At 43.1% G+C, this 14,027-nt stretch overlaps 1 protein-coding gene across 3 annotated transcripts in view; it reads left to right on the top strand.

Moving 5' to 3' along the window:
- LOC117499545 (arginyl-tRNA--protein transferase 1) overlaps positions 1–14,027 on the top strand; it is a 73,211-nt gene that overhangs the window by 43,509 nt on the left and 15,675 nt on the right. The gene's annotated exons all lie outside the window — the stretch shown is intronic.

Below are 14,027 nucleotides of genomic sequence, written 5' to 3'. Positions count from 1 at the left end.
TCTTTTAAGAATAAACATTAGATGCATGGTGCGGCACTAAAAAGTTATCCCATTTCATCAGGAATATAAACAAATATAACAAATAAGTACAACAATTTAGTAGCATTATTTTAAAAGTAAGTGAAACACAAAAGTTTTGAAAGAGCCCGTAATGTTTACAGATTGTACAAATGATATGTAAATTGTACAGAAATGTAATGTAAATTGCAAGTGTATATTTCACATCAGCAGTAGTAGCTAAGTATTGTAACAATCCAAAGGGATGCCCTGTCAGCATTACAGACTCAAATGCACCTGGAAAAGTTATTAAACCCAAACAGCTGATTCATACGCAGTAAGCCTTAAGGGAGGAGGGATAAAAACAAGGAGAAATGTAAGTAAAGGGAGTGTGTGTGAGAGAAAAAGGACAGAGGGGAGGTACAGGCAAGGAAGAGAGGACGAGGCTGCTGAAGACATTAAAGGTTGAGAAGAAGGTCACAATGGTGACGGCAACTGTAACTCGCTAAATGCGCACATAGATGTACTTTTACACAAAATGCATAACGTATATGCACGTACAAACATGCTCACATTCAAACCAAACACGCCTAAAAGATCTAAAGCTTCACAAGCATTGGGGAAAGAAAGCAGCCTCTCCAAGTCCATTAGTTTGGCTGAGATTTACCATTCATCCATTCTTTCTCTCATCCATCTACTAATTCCTCTATTTCTCTGTCATTTCATTCAGATGTTCCCAGAGCTTGTTCTTGTCCATGCGAGACTGATGTCTTGTTGGGGATTATGGCAAAGTGCCACATCTTTTTACCCGTTTACATCTTGTTTTGGGGTTTGCCTAGCTCAGTTTGGAAGTATGGAATGCATGTGAGCGTGTTTGCTCTGTTTATGTGTCTGTGTGTTGAATCTTGATCACGCTGTTACCAGAGCGCCAAACCCCCCCTGCGCTGGTATTTACCCCCCCTTATCTGTTCTTGTGTGTTTGCCATTGCTGCGTCTTGTTCACAACCTCCCCACTTCTTCCTATTTTACCCTTGGGGAGGAACACAGAACAAGGGTGAGAAGGTTGCCCAGTTCCCACCTTTGGGCTCTCACACTCCCACAGAAAACACACCCGCGCTCCAACACACTCTCACCACATGCACAGTGTCTCGCTCCATTGTTGGATTTGCATATTAGCCCAAGTAGTTCATTAATGCACAGACATACTGTGGAATTGTCCGCTAAGATGGGGAGGCCCTAAACTCCACTGTTTATTGTGTTGGAGGTTTTCTGGTCTCAGGATCTCAGTCCTGCTGCTCGCCTCTTCTAAAGACCAAAACACTCGTACTTGAACCCTGCTGGACACCTCTCAAACCCCTTGAACATCACTCCCTCTCGCCATTTTACCCATCAACCCCCTTCTTTTTCCCTTTGCTACCTCTTCATGAAACTCCCTCTACCCATCACATTTAAAACAACACTCACACTAATGTATATACATTCAAAAATACATTTCTGCGCCTCCATTCGAGCCTTCACTAAATAAACCCACTTTGGGAATCACTGATTAAAGGCATCCAAGATAATATGGTGAACGTTGCCTGAATTTCAGTAGAAGCTCAGATTGACTTGCATCTAACATGCTGAGAGGAATACTAAACACATCGATCTAAAACCAGTTTCCTCTCTGTGGAATTGTTACAACTCCTCATTCCCTGAGGAGCAAGACAAGTGCATTGTTTATGTAACTGACACCAGCAGCACTGTAAAAGGCTTTTTATGGTGACTATATAAAGTGTTCATTGACATACAGGAGAGTATTTAAAACTAGTATGGTATCACTTTTTTAAGCCTCTACCTGAGCTTTTCTTTTGTCTGCCCTGTCCCCTCGTATCCTCCTGCTGCATGAGTGTTAGTGATGTGGCTCCTGTCTAAGAGTTTCCTTTTAAAAGTGTTTTTGAGTTGGGAGGAAAGTATTTTCTACCAGGTCACACATCTCTTCATGCCCAGGGGAACAGCTCCATGTGTGAGGGGTTTAAACTTCTTAGTGCCAGTGACTGGACATGGTCCTGTAGAGAGCAGCCTTAAAGAGTCCTAGAAGACTTGGAGTCCATCCAGGAACAGGGGGCGTATGGCCAGTGTCAGACCCTCTCCTTTGTTCTCAAAGCTGGGACGGAGCGTCCCACAGAGCCTTACTGGTTTGGCTGGTGGGTCCGGGGTGAGACGTGACATCCTGCCCCTGGCTCCTGGCCCTCTGATGTTGAGCTGCAGAGAGCAGAAGGTGAAGCTGTTGGAGGCTAAATGAGACCAAAGGTCTCTCCTTTCTTTTCCACATTGCTTCTAATGTCTCGTCACATTATAAAGAGAAACTGAGGCTTTTTTGCTTAGGGGGCTCTCGCAAATCCTAATCCATCTGGGTAGTCCAAGTGAAAATCATTGTTAGTTTTTATTAATTTAGTCTGGTTAAGTTTCAAAGTGCTTAAATTAAATCAGAACATCTTAATCTATCTGTTTGCTTGGGGTGTGTCCAAAGGAGCTTTTGTCTCGAGATCTGCCTCTTTAATGCAAGGAAATTGCGGATTTTAAAATGTTGCTGCTCTCGTTTTTTTCACTTTGACAATGCACTTTATTTTCTGGACTTTATTGGGCATATTTTTCTCAACTCCGAGTAAGTCCTCTCCAACTCATGTTTACCTATTAACCTGTTGTCAACAAATGCCTTCAAAGGTAAACAAAAATCCTTTGTTTTCGGTCAACTTCCTGAAATTCTATCAGTATGGGTTGGATTATATTCATACTGCAAACGAACCGCACGTGGTGTTGAACCGGTTTGCTTGGAAACACCACCTTTCACAAGCAGTGTCTCACAATTGATTTTGTCCGTACCAGAATACAATTACTATGTTCCAATCTGCCCAGACAAACATGTTTGATTTAAACTGACTAAATGTTTTTTTAAATCACCCTGAGCTGAATTCTCCGGCTTGTTGATTTTAGTCTGAAATGTCACGCAGCGTATGTGTAGCTCGTTTGTAAGAATTGTGGTCAAATAAACCCTGAACGTGTACTGCAGGCTGGTGACAAGACACACATTTCTTGGGGCTTCCCTGACACAAAATAAACTGTCACTGCATGCATTTTAAAGTAAGCCTATGTGTCTAGATGATGCAGTATTTATTAATCTTCTTATAGTACCTGAGGTTCAGCTCTTGACATGATCTGCATTAGCTTCTTTCTTTGTGAAACCATGAAGAGGTGCCTTACCCTTTTTTTTTCTCACAATATTGTATTCCCCCTGTCCTCCAATAACTCCGCCATCCAGCTTCAGCAGCTCGCAAAAAAATGTACTCAGTTTCATAAGCTTTCATTTGATACATTTCCACTTTTCGTTGTGGACAGAACAAGAAGTAAAAGATCCATGCTGCGTTGTAGTGATTTTCCATTTCTTTGCAGAGGTGTGTGTGTGTGTGAGCACTTCTCCGTGTCGGTACTGAATAAGCAGACTTTGATGATAACAAACGATGCGGTCGACCACTTGGCTTTACCGACGTAAGAGTACCTGGTTTTTTAACAGATCAAGCACTTCTCAAGTGTGGCATACATGCACATACACAGCCAGAATACTGAGCGGTACCCAGTAGTGGAGGGAGTGAGAGAGCTTCTTGAAGTGGCTCTTACTCTTGTTATTATTGTTCACAGTGAAAGAATGTCTCGTTCTGAGCCCAGGAAACCATTACATTTTCCACAGAGGGGAAGAAAGAAGGAGTGAGCAAAATAAGAGAAAGGGAGGAGGAAGAGGACAGATGGAGAGTGACAAAATGTGTGCCAAATGAGAAAAGGAGGCAAGATGAAAAGGATTATTCGTTTCCCCGGCGGTACTTCACTGACTTTTTAAACAGCCCCTTTTGCGGCAGCTGCACCTCCATTCCCTTTCAAAGCAACTCCTCCTCGCCCACAAACAACAAACACTGTCAGAGAGCCGGTCACTTCTCTAGCAACAGCCAGCAGTTTACCGCATGGCTTTTGAATTCAGTGGACCTGAAATAAATCCATGCAGGTGTGAGCCACTGTGGGGAAGAGAGTGTCGGGATATGAAAGAATTTGATGTTGGTTTCAGTCACTTGCTGCTTTGCTAATGTTTACCTTAATCAGTGTGTGCCTGCAGGCTTTTCTGTCACCTGCTGCATGAGCTTAGTCCTCATGACATCAATTAAACATGACAAATTACTTCCCGGCATGAACACTGGACCTGCACACAGAAATGCTTTGGAATAGTGATCAATACTTAAAGGTGGCCTATTATGCTTTTTGGGGGGTTTCCCTTTCCTGTATCGTTTTGTATAGGTTTCTATGCATGTAAATGGTGTACAAAGAGGGGGTTTATCTCCCACACACTCCCCCCTGCCTGAAACGACTCAATCATAGTCCTTTGTTTACTTTCCCAATAAAATGACATCACTTCGTAACACTCTCGCCCCAACACATTCTGATAGGCTTAGGGATTGACCAATCACAACAGAGCCAGCCAGCTAACCATCCAGCCTAGCTTTTTTGAAAGTTAAAGCATGTAAACATGTTCTCACTGACTTCATTTCACATCAACCCTGAATTGCTTAGGACCAAAAATGAAAAATAAATATTCTGAATATGTGCAGAGCCATCCAAAACCTGCAGTGTATAATAATGTAGTGAATCCCTTCCTTTAAATCCCCTCTCCAGGTAAGCTGTGGCAGGTTTTGACTTGCTAAAAGGCTCCCAGCCACAGCTATCAGGACCCTGCATGCATGTTATTTTCACTCAGGGGCCCATTCAGACAGTGTGTTATGCATACGTGTGTGACCTCACATTCTGCGTGTCATTGTTGTACATCTGGGCAGATTGAGAGTGACAGTGAGTGAGTTTGAGGCATCTAGAGGCCCCCCATCCCTGCATACTGTGTAGTACACAAATGCTTTTATTTTGAGTTTGAGGGCAATGTTTTTTTCTTCCTTTCCCCTTTTTATCCCTGCATAACGTTTATAGCCCTTTTGATAGAGTTGTATTGTAAAGGTTTACAGTGTTTGTGTGGAACTGAGTTTACGCTTCACATGCCCTACAGGTCCAGGCACCGTACAGCCACCCCCTTTTCCTCCTTATGCCCCTTTTTTTTGTTTCCATTTGTCTTTCAGCAACTTTTAAGGAAACCAGCCACCATGCGGGTCAGGATGAAAGATTGATAGTGAGAGAAGGGATCGGACTGAACAAACTTTTAACTGATTTCATTCAGAGATAAAATATGACATCATATTTTATTCATTTTAGCAAATTGTTCAAACTTGAAAGCTTGAAGGCAGGAGTTATATGTTCAATATTTGTGTTTCAGTGTGTTTTCATATCTGAGTATTAAGGAGCACTAAGTCATGACAACTCAATGAGAGGTGATATACATGTACTGGTGGGGGCTGATTATGGATGGCCTCCTCTGTTAACTTTTATTTGTCCCCTTTCTTTTCTGCTGTGTGGTTTGTCCTCAGATTACATTCAGTGGTTTTTAGAAGGTCTTTTTTGCAACTGGCATTACCTTCCAACAATCCTTGCCCCATCAAAATAAGATCAAACCCAACCAGGCTCATTTTCACCCTCTGTGTAAAATGTACGTATAAGCCAAAGCATACCCCCTTTCTGCTGCCTCCCAGCTCCCCTCCCCCCTCTCTTAAATTGGAGCCTTTCTGACAGAAACAGTTCTGTTTGATTTTGCTCGACAGGAGACCACCAACAGTGCACCTCTCAGCAAAAACATTTGTTTAAAGTTTTTGATAATTTCTCTTCTCTTTTATGCCTCATCATCTCATTTTCTTTTCATGAGCCCTGCCACGGTTGTGTTTTTAACAAATCTTTAACAGGCTACAGCGCGGACTGGGGGCAGTCGCCGCTTGGTACCCCCTAGGTGGAGCGATGACAGGGTGATGGTCAGAAGGAGCAGAGTTCAAGGGGTCGGGTCAGACGATTCAGTCTTACTGTGTGTGGATGGACGGAATCGGGGGTGGCAGGAGGGTAGGAGCGAGGGGAAGGTGTGAAGGTCACAAGGGTGAAAATGAGAGTTCGGAGATGGTGTCACGCTGAGCAGACCCAGAGCCCTCTAGCTGCCAGCCTGAGGTGTTTGCCTTGCCATTAACTTCCCTACTATTTATTTTCAAACCCGCTGCAGCTGCGCCACTTTGTCTGAAACGCCTGGTTTCTTTTTGGCAAGCGAATGCTTTCAGATCTTTGATAAGCACTACTGGACAGAATGAGCTGCCCTCATAAACGCACTTATTCAGAGTGTGGGTGGAGGGCCTTGCAGTCAGAGGTTTGAGGTGGGGCTTTAAGACCCGAGATTAGGGGAGCTGCGTCTCTGACTGCAAGTTGGTAATCTGCGGTCTGTGTCACACAGGCGTAACAGCTCGCCTTTGCCCGTAAAGACCAAGAGGAGATAAAGAGATAAAAGTGCCCAGTCTGTGAGCTGATGCCCATAAAAGCGCTGCCGTAGGTTCTCAGGGCGCCTTCGAAATGCGATCCTGTAAAAATATTTTCTCCTCATTAACCTGTCATCCGTGGAGCCGTGACGCATAGGGAGTGCTCAGAGTGAGGAGGGTGGAGGAGATTGTCTAGGGGCCCAAGGGGGAGACTTAGCAGCCTGGATGCTTTATTTGAAGGTTGTCCTGTGGTAATGTGTTGAGTAGGGTGAAAAGGGCCTCGGTGGGCCCGGAGTGTTTAAACAGCAGCAGTTAGCGTAAATCTCCCCAAACGCAGACCCCAGACAAGTTCAGGGCACTCAGTCCTCAACACACGCACACACACACACACACACACACACACACACACACACACACAAATGTATATATTTGTCTCAGACAGTGGTGAAAGTGTGTCTCTAAGGTCTATTCCGAGCACAGCTTGTTTGGACATGTCTTTCATTGACGCTATCCCCTCTGTCCAGCCTGCTTGGTTTTTTAGTGTTATTTGTCTAGCTGTGTGTGTGTTTGTGTGAGCTGCGCTGTTTACGTGTGTCCATCAGCAGCTAGAGGCCCCCCGGCCATGCCCCCTTGTCTGGGCAGAATGTATGCGTTTCAACAGTCTTAGGACGCATTGTGAGGGCTGTATGTTTGAGAGAGAGTACGGATGTAGGGATCAGGGCCTCTGTTTATTGTTTTTTGACGAAGATCGGCTGAATGTGACCCTGGGTCAGAGTTTTGGCCCAGGCCGGCCTAGGTTAGACCTTCCTCGGCTCCAGGTCACACTAGGCCCCTTTGTACACCCTCCGACTTCAGGCTGGTCCTGAGTGACAACCAGCTGAATAACGTACTGCAGGGAGACCACAAATGTGACCGTGTTTGTCTGTTTGGGTCAAATGTCCTTGTTCTGCCAAGAGTGCTTAACAAATTCTTAATCCTGACATAATATCCCATTCACCATTTTGTTCAACCTCCTATATTTTAAAACAGGCTCCTTTTTGTGTTGCATGTTATTTTTGGATATCTTTCACCAGAAGCAAACAGAGCAAGGTCTAACATTAGTGACCTCATCTATCCTGCAAACAGCCCAACGTGGAGCCACTCTGTCTCATACTGGGTGTTCAGTTGTCCAGCAGATTACTGTATAACTTACTGCCCTTTCCTGTTTGAGTTGCAACGATACTGTTAACAAGAATAGGCTCATTGAGACTGCATTCACAGTGCCGGACTTGTGCACATAAAGGGACACCTCAGCTAGGGGTAGGCTGGCTGAAAACCCAACTGGAGATATGAGCAGGAAATCAGCAGCAGATGTGGGTGTAAAGTGATGCAGATGGAGGCAGAAGAACCCTCTTACTATAGGACACTGGGTACACCTACTGTCTCATGGTCTGTCCTCCACCAAGCCTGAAAGGGGATCACTTGGAGCCATGACACGGATTTATTACAGTCAAGCAATGAATGACCTCATCCTCACAAAGCCTCTCTATGATGCAACATGTGATAGTACCTCCCCTATAACACCAGGATTTTGTCTAAACCGGGTAACAGAGGCGCTGCGCCCTTTTACTTTCACCGTGCGACCTCATACCAAAATGCCAATTTTTTAAAGGGATGCCAGAAAACAATATTTCTATTCGTCAAAAACTGTATAATAACTCCAAAATATAGACGGCAGAGACAGCTTTGTTTTTACGGAGCTCCGAATAAATAGGGGATTGTCTATCGGTCTGTTGGTTACACTCAAACTGTGATTTCTGAATGAGATTGTTTCTTTTATTGTCCTTTTTCTGTAGAGGAAGTAAATAAACCGTAACTAGGGATTTATTTGTTGTTTGAGGTGCAATATATGACTCAGCAGCTTTAAGAAATTAAGAAACTATTATTTTCCGCTTTACTCTAATGCATTATTAGCGCCCTCATACTATATTTTTCTAGAAAAAACCCTGAACACCGTATTGGTATCTTATCATCATATTGGTATTGCACCAATACGGTAATTCCAATGAAAGATAATGTCAAAAGATAAGGGAAATAACACCATTTCATTCGTGATTTAAAGTGATTCTCCCTTAGCTCATCATGCATTTATCATGTACTGATTGATGCTAAGTCAATGTATTGACAACAAATGGACCAAAGCACAAGCAAATGTCCATGACCAATACTCCAAAACCAAACGATATTCAATGTACAATGCTACAAAACAGAAAAGCAGCAAATCATTGCATATGAAAATCTGAAACCAGAAAAAGTGTTTTTCCATTAAATGGCATGAATTGCTGTGCCAAAGCCAAATGCAGGGCTGTATTTATCCATGCATTTGCTCCGAACAAACCAATGTTATTGTTACCAGAAGCTCCTGAGGATGGGTTCTGATTTAGACTGGCCTGACACACACTTTTACTTAATCAAATATACATTAAAGTTATTAAAGGTGGGGTAGGTAATTTTGGAGAAACCAGCAAAAAATCTGCCACTTCCTTACAGAGCCCCTCCTCCAACACACACGAACGCGCACATGACCAATGAGGGCACGAGATAAGTTTGTGCACAGATGGAAGGCTGACAGGCAGGTAGGCCATCCAGTTATTTTAGTCGGGCCGGCTAAAATGATTGGTCGTGCTTTTTACAGTATTACGGCTTCCACAGATGACATTTTTTTATGGATTTTTTTGTCAAAGCACTTAAGATATTCATTGCTATCGGGATGTTAAGAGCATTCCATGGAATATAACAAAAAGTGTATCTCGAGCTGGTTTCTCAAACTTACCTACCCCACCTTTAAGTTCGATTTTTTTTTATTAATTTGTGTTCATACCTGTCCTCCATTTTGGACAAGCTGCAGATGTGAAAGCCACTTGTGGCTGACAGTCTCTAACATGATGAAAGCTGTCTCAACCCTTCACATACCAAACTCATACTCCTGCAAGGAGGAAGAAAAGGAGCAGAAGGCAAAAGCGCAGTAGGTTTTCACGAGGATTCCTCGGCCGCAGCTAGGCCCTGGATTTATGTGTCTGATTAATTGCTTTTCAAATAAATCACAGGTACTGGTCTGGGGCATCGCTCTCTTTTTTTGAGGTGTGTGAGAAAACTAGACAAGGGAAAGGGTGCACAATGAAGGAGAGGAACAAGGTGACAGTTATTCGTTCGTCATTGAGTTGGTAATAAAGTTCACTCATGACAGCCGGGCCCCTGCTATCTCAATGTGTGTGTAGAGTCTGTGTGGCCTGAAAAGAATGAGTGATGCTGTGTCACAGAGGGAGCTGGGGAGTGATAATAGATCTGGAGTATTGTGCAACTGCATGTCAAGCCCGGTGGAGTTATGTGTTTATTTACTTGTGATGATTGAGGTTGTGTAATGTTTATCCTGGAGCGACTCATTATTCAAATGAGGTTGTGTAATTTCCCCCTCTGCTACGTTAGAGTTCAGTTCATTGCGAAACTTTCACTGTAGAAAATCGTCAACCTCCGCATGTTAAAGAGGCCCTATTGTGCGTTTTGGGTTTCCCCTCTCCTGTAGTGAGTTATATAGGTTTTTCTGCATGTAAATGGTCTGCAAAGGCTTAAATCCCAAAGTTGTCTCCCACACACACACCGCCCCCCTTGCCTGAATTGCCACCATTGGACCCCTTTGTTTACTTCCGTAACATATTGACCTCACTACGTAACACTTGTGCTTCTATTAGCTAGTGCTCCAACACATTGTATGTGATGGTCTAGGGGCAGGACATCACTAAGCTGTTGATCAATCACAACAGAGCCTGCCAGCTAACCAATCAGAGCAGACTGGGCTCTGGTTTCAGACAGAGGGTGAAAAGAGGTGCTGCAGCACAGGCATTATGAGGAAAATAAAGCCCTTTTTGAACATTAAAGCATTTAAACATGTCACAGTAGAGACACAAAATACAAATATCTAACCTGAAAATGAGCATCATAGGGCCCCTTTATCGCACTACAAACAATAGATTTAAATGTATGTCTCTCACTTGTAAAAATCTCCATTTTGTTTTATGCCTACTTTTCCCATGTCACCCCTCTATCTATTTAGCTCTTCTCCCCCTTTTTTTCCAAGCCCTCCCTTTTCATCCAAAGCTTCCAACATTGGCGGGCCCCTCCATACTGGCACTCAGACTGCTCCTATCAGTTCCATCCAGCGAACGTCCCGTTACCCATCTGCACCTAATTTTCTCTCGTCCCTCCCTGTCTCCGTCCCATCTCCCTCGCATTTATCACACCTATGACGGCAGCCAAGTCTACCCACCAAAGTTTATACATGTTTCCCTCTTTCTCCACTTGTTTTTTCTTCATCCCCCATCTCGCTTTCCGCCTCGCTTAACGAGCCTTTCAAAGATTGTCAGTCATCGGCGTCACCTCGTATCCGTCGGAACATGCGAGTGCAGAGAGGAGGGAACGATGGAGGGATGGTGACGGATTGGTTTATGGGGGGAGGCTTTTGGCTTTTCGAAACAGGGGGAAAATAGACGGACCAAACCAAAAGAATATGTTTTTCATCTGGAAAGACAACATCCTGATCATTACCTGAAAAAAACATATCGCGTAACTTTCAGGCCATTCACGTGCAGTCCCTATCACTTCTTGGAACATAGAGTTTTAGGAAAAGGCCATTTTAATCCCAGCAGTCTTCTCTCTCAACAATGTCACTTTTCAGGAAACTATTACTGCTTCTTCTGTTGCTATAAGTAACTGTGCGATATAGTGATGGTTATTGTGAGCAGGCTGACACAAAGGCAGAAAACATTCGGCTGAAGAAGAGCCAAAGGGGTAGCTGTGAATTACAGGGCCTTTCAAGCCAACCTGGGAAAGAAAGAAAATAAGAGGGAAGATAAAGACAGACAGTGGTGAGCTGAGTCTACACTTTCAGGCCAATAAAGAAAAGAAAGCTGACAGATCTTTCTTTCTTCTTTTCTCTGTCCCCTGTCCAGACCACTAATAGCAGTGTCCTCTCGTACTCTTCATCCTTTCTTCTTTTCAGGGGAAGAATTGAGGAATTGTCCCTGTGCCATGACTAGACCATGTCTCTCGTGTTGGTTAGAAAGATATCTTTCTGTTGAAGGAATACGAATACCATTTTAGACTGTAAATGCAAAAAAGAGGCCTTCAGAAATCAGGAATCCACCCAAAGAGTGGGCCATTGCATGTTTTTATTCATCTTCTACATGCCTTTCTCTTTACGTTCTTGCTACTCTGTTTCCTGCTCTGCCTCTCCCATCCCTATATGCTACCGGTGTAGGGTTGAAGTGCAATGTCAGGGTGCAAACCCATAGCGATAAGTATGTGTGTCACTGTGTCTCTGCCGCTCAGCAGGTGTGTTCTGCATATATAGGTGTCTGTTGAAGGAGTCTATAGAGGTGAGGCAGAGTGTGAGAGTGTCAGGCTGACTGCGCTGACAGTTGCAGAAGGCTGTAGGTTGTCGGGACATGGAGAGCATCCGATCAATGTGTGTGTCCATCGCTGCTACAGATGCATAGCATTCCACCACCATCCATCTGTTAGCTGAAGCACTTAAAGGGATCGTTCGGATGTTTTGAAGGGGTTTGTATAAGGATCCATAGTGAGTGCATTTCAAATCAGTAGATGGTGGTCGGCACGCCCAAAGTTTTGAGAAACGGACAGCGGTACCGGCACAGAAGAAAAGGAATGTACTGCAGCGCGAAATAGTCGTTTTACATTGGTGTTCTGCAAAAGCATACCAAGAGAGCATACAGAAGATGGTTGTATATGATTCAAGGGAGGTCAAAAGAACCAATACTCAACATTTTGAGACAATAAGGGGCTTGTTTTACTACAGTATTATCATAGGGACGATAGAAAAATATTTTTAGGAAGCCATTCAACTGATTATTCATGTGGTGTTATTTTTTCTCTTGATAATTTAGCATTGTAAACAACAAATCTGTGTTGAAATTGAAAGTGCGAAAGCTAGTTAACATCAGCTATAAGCCGATTGCTTTTAACAGCGGGTGAACGGAGATTAAATACATTTGCATTAAGGCGCTCTCATATTCTATTCAATGAAAATTGATGTTGGGTGAGGGTACATTTTAAACATTAACATTAAGTTCATTGTGAACTTTAAAAATGTTTATTTGGCGAAATATAAGCGAAATAAAATCTGTAGTAGAGGGGGGGATAATGACCTTTAAATTCTTACAAAAAAGTGTATGTTGAATTATGTGATCGATTGTTGTGTTTTTAAGTTGGTTTGCTGTGGTGTTAAATTGATACGGGAATTTTGGTATACGCATCTGGTATAACATTTTTGGTATCTTGACGTTTTGTTATAGCTCTACTTTCAAAAGAGCTGTCTGACAACTATGTCGATTTTGAATTTTTAGTTCGGCCTTTTTTTAGGTAAAGAAACATTTTGCTGCTCCAGCCCAAAGCAGTTCATTGTTTTGCTTCTGTGCCATTACTCGTGTCTGCTGCCGTCTCCTGTGTACCTCATACAAACCCATTTCAAAACCCATATCATATTTCTTTAAAGCATGTCAATGTCTTTTGTTTCACTCTTAATTGCAGTCAGACTGTACTGAACCTCAGTTTTGGCCTGTGTGACTGTATGAATTGTAGTTTAGTCCTGTCCTCCTTCCTGCGTTGAGTATATCCCCAAAATGATTCTGTTTTTCATTTCTCAGAGCCGCAAAGCAGCCTACAGTAGTTTATTCTCATGGCATCCCATCCTGCATGTCAAAACAGGCAGCATATTTTCCACATAGGCCCACTGACAGATGGGTCGTGGTCAGAGCGCCAGGGATGGTATTTCCTTTGTCGTGCTTATTTTGAGTTCGTAATGACATCCGTGTTTTTTCTCCTTTTTGTTCTGAGTTTAATCGTCCACCACTCTTTGACCTCAGTTATGTAAACAAAAAAAGGGTTGGAGAGATTTTGGAGTCTTTGTCCTAGAGTTGAATGTTTTAAAACTGGATAAATATTATTGTGTGTGTTGAGATGGTACAGCGGGCTGTTGCAGGCGCCTGCTTGTTTACAGAGCTATCTCTGCAGTTTGTGTTTGTTTGGTGGTGCCGTGTGATAGAACACAGGTCTCTGATAATGGAGTCTCTTTCTCTTCCTCCTCCTTTTCTGTTCATTCAACCCCTCACTCATTTTTCTCTCTGCCCCGCAGCTGTTTTTGTTCAGCTTGGTTTACTTTCCCATCCAAAATGTTAGGTCAAATACAGACTTGTACCCATTTCACAAGCACACACTACAATATGCTGGTGTGTTTACATTTCCTGCTCAGTATCGCGGACAACATAGCACTGCTGACACAGAGAAGCATGACTCAAACAAAGAACTTAAACAGAGCACAGCTTGGACCAGGTCTCAACCCTGGTCCTGACCCTGAGGTCAGTTTACAACTTGTCAAACCTTTAACCCTGAAGGGTCACTAGCGGAGTGTGAAAGTGCTGTTGCCAGGGCTGCAAAAAAGGATACTTTTCAATATATATTTAACTGCCGGTAACTTTTGTGCATTCATATGTGTATACAAATTCAAGGAAAAAAGGTAATAATGAATTAAGTAAAAAAACTCACAAACCAAAATGATGTCTTGCT

This window comes from Trematomus bernacchii, unplaced genomic scaffold (genome assembly GCF_902827165.1).
Source record: "Trematomus bernacchii unplaced genomic scaffold, fTreBer1.1, whole genome shotgun sequence".
Taxonomy (NCBI): domain Eukaryota; kingdom Metazoa; phylum Chordata; class Actinopteri; order Perciformes; family Nototheniidae; genus Trematomus; species Trematomus bernacchii.
Note: the sequence above shows the minus strand (reverse complement) of the source record. Positions and strands in the feature narration are given on the sequence as shown.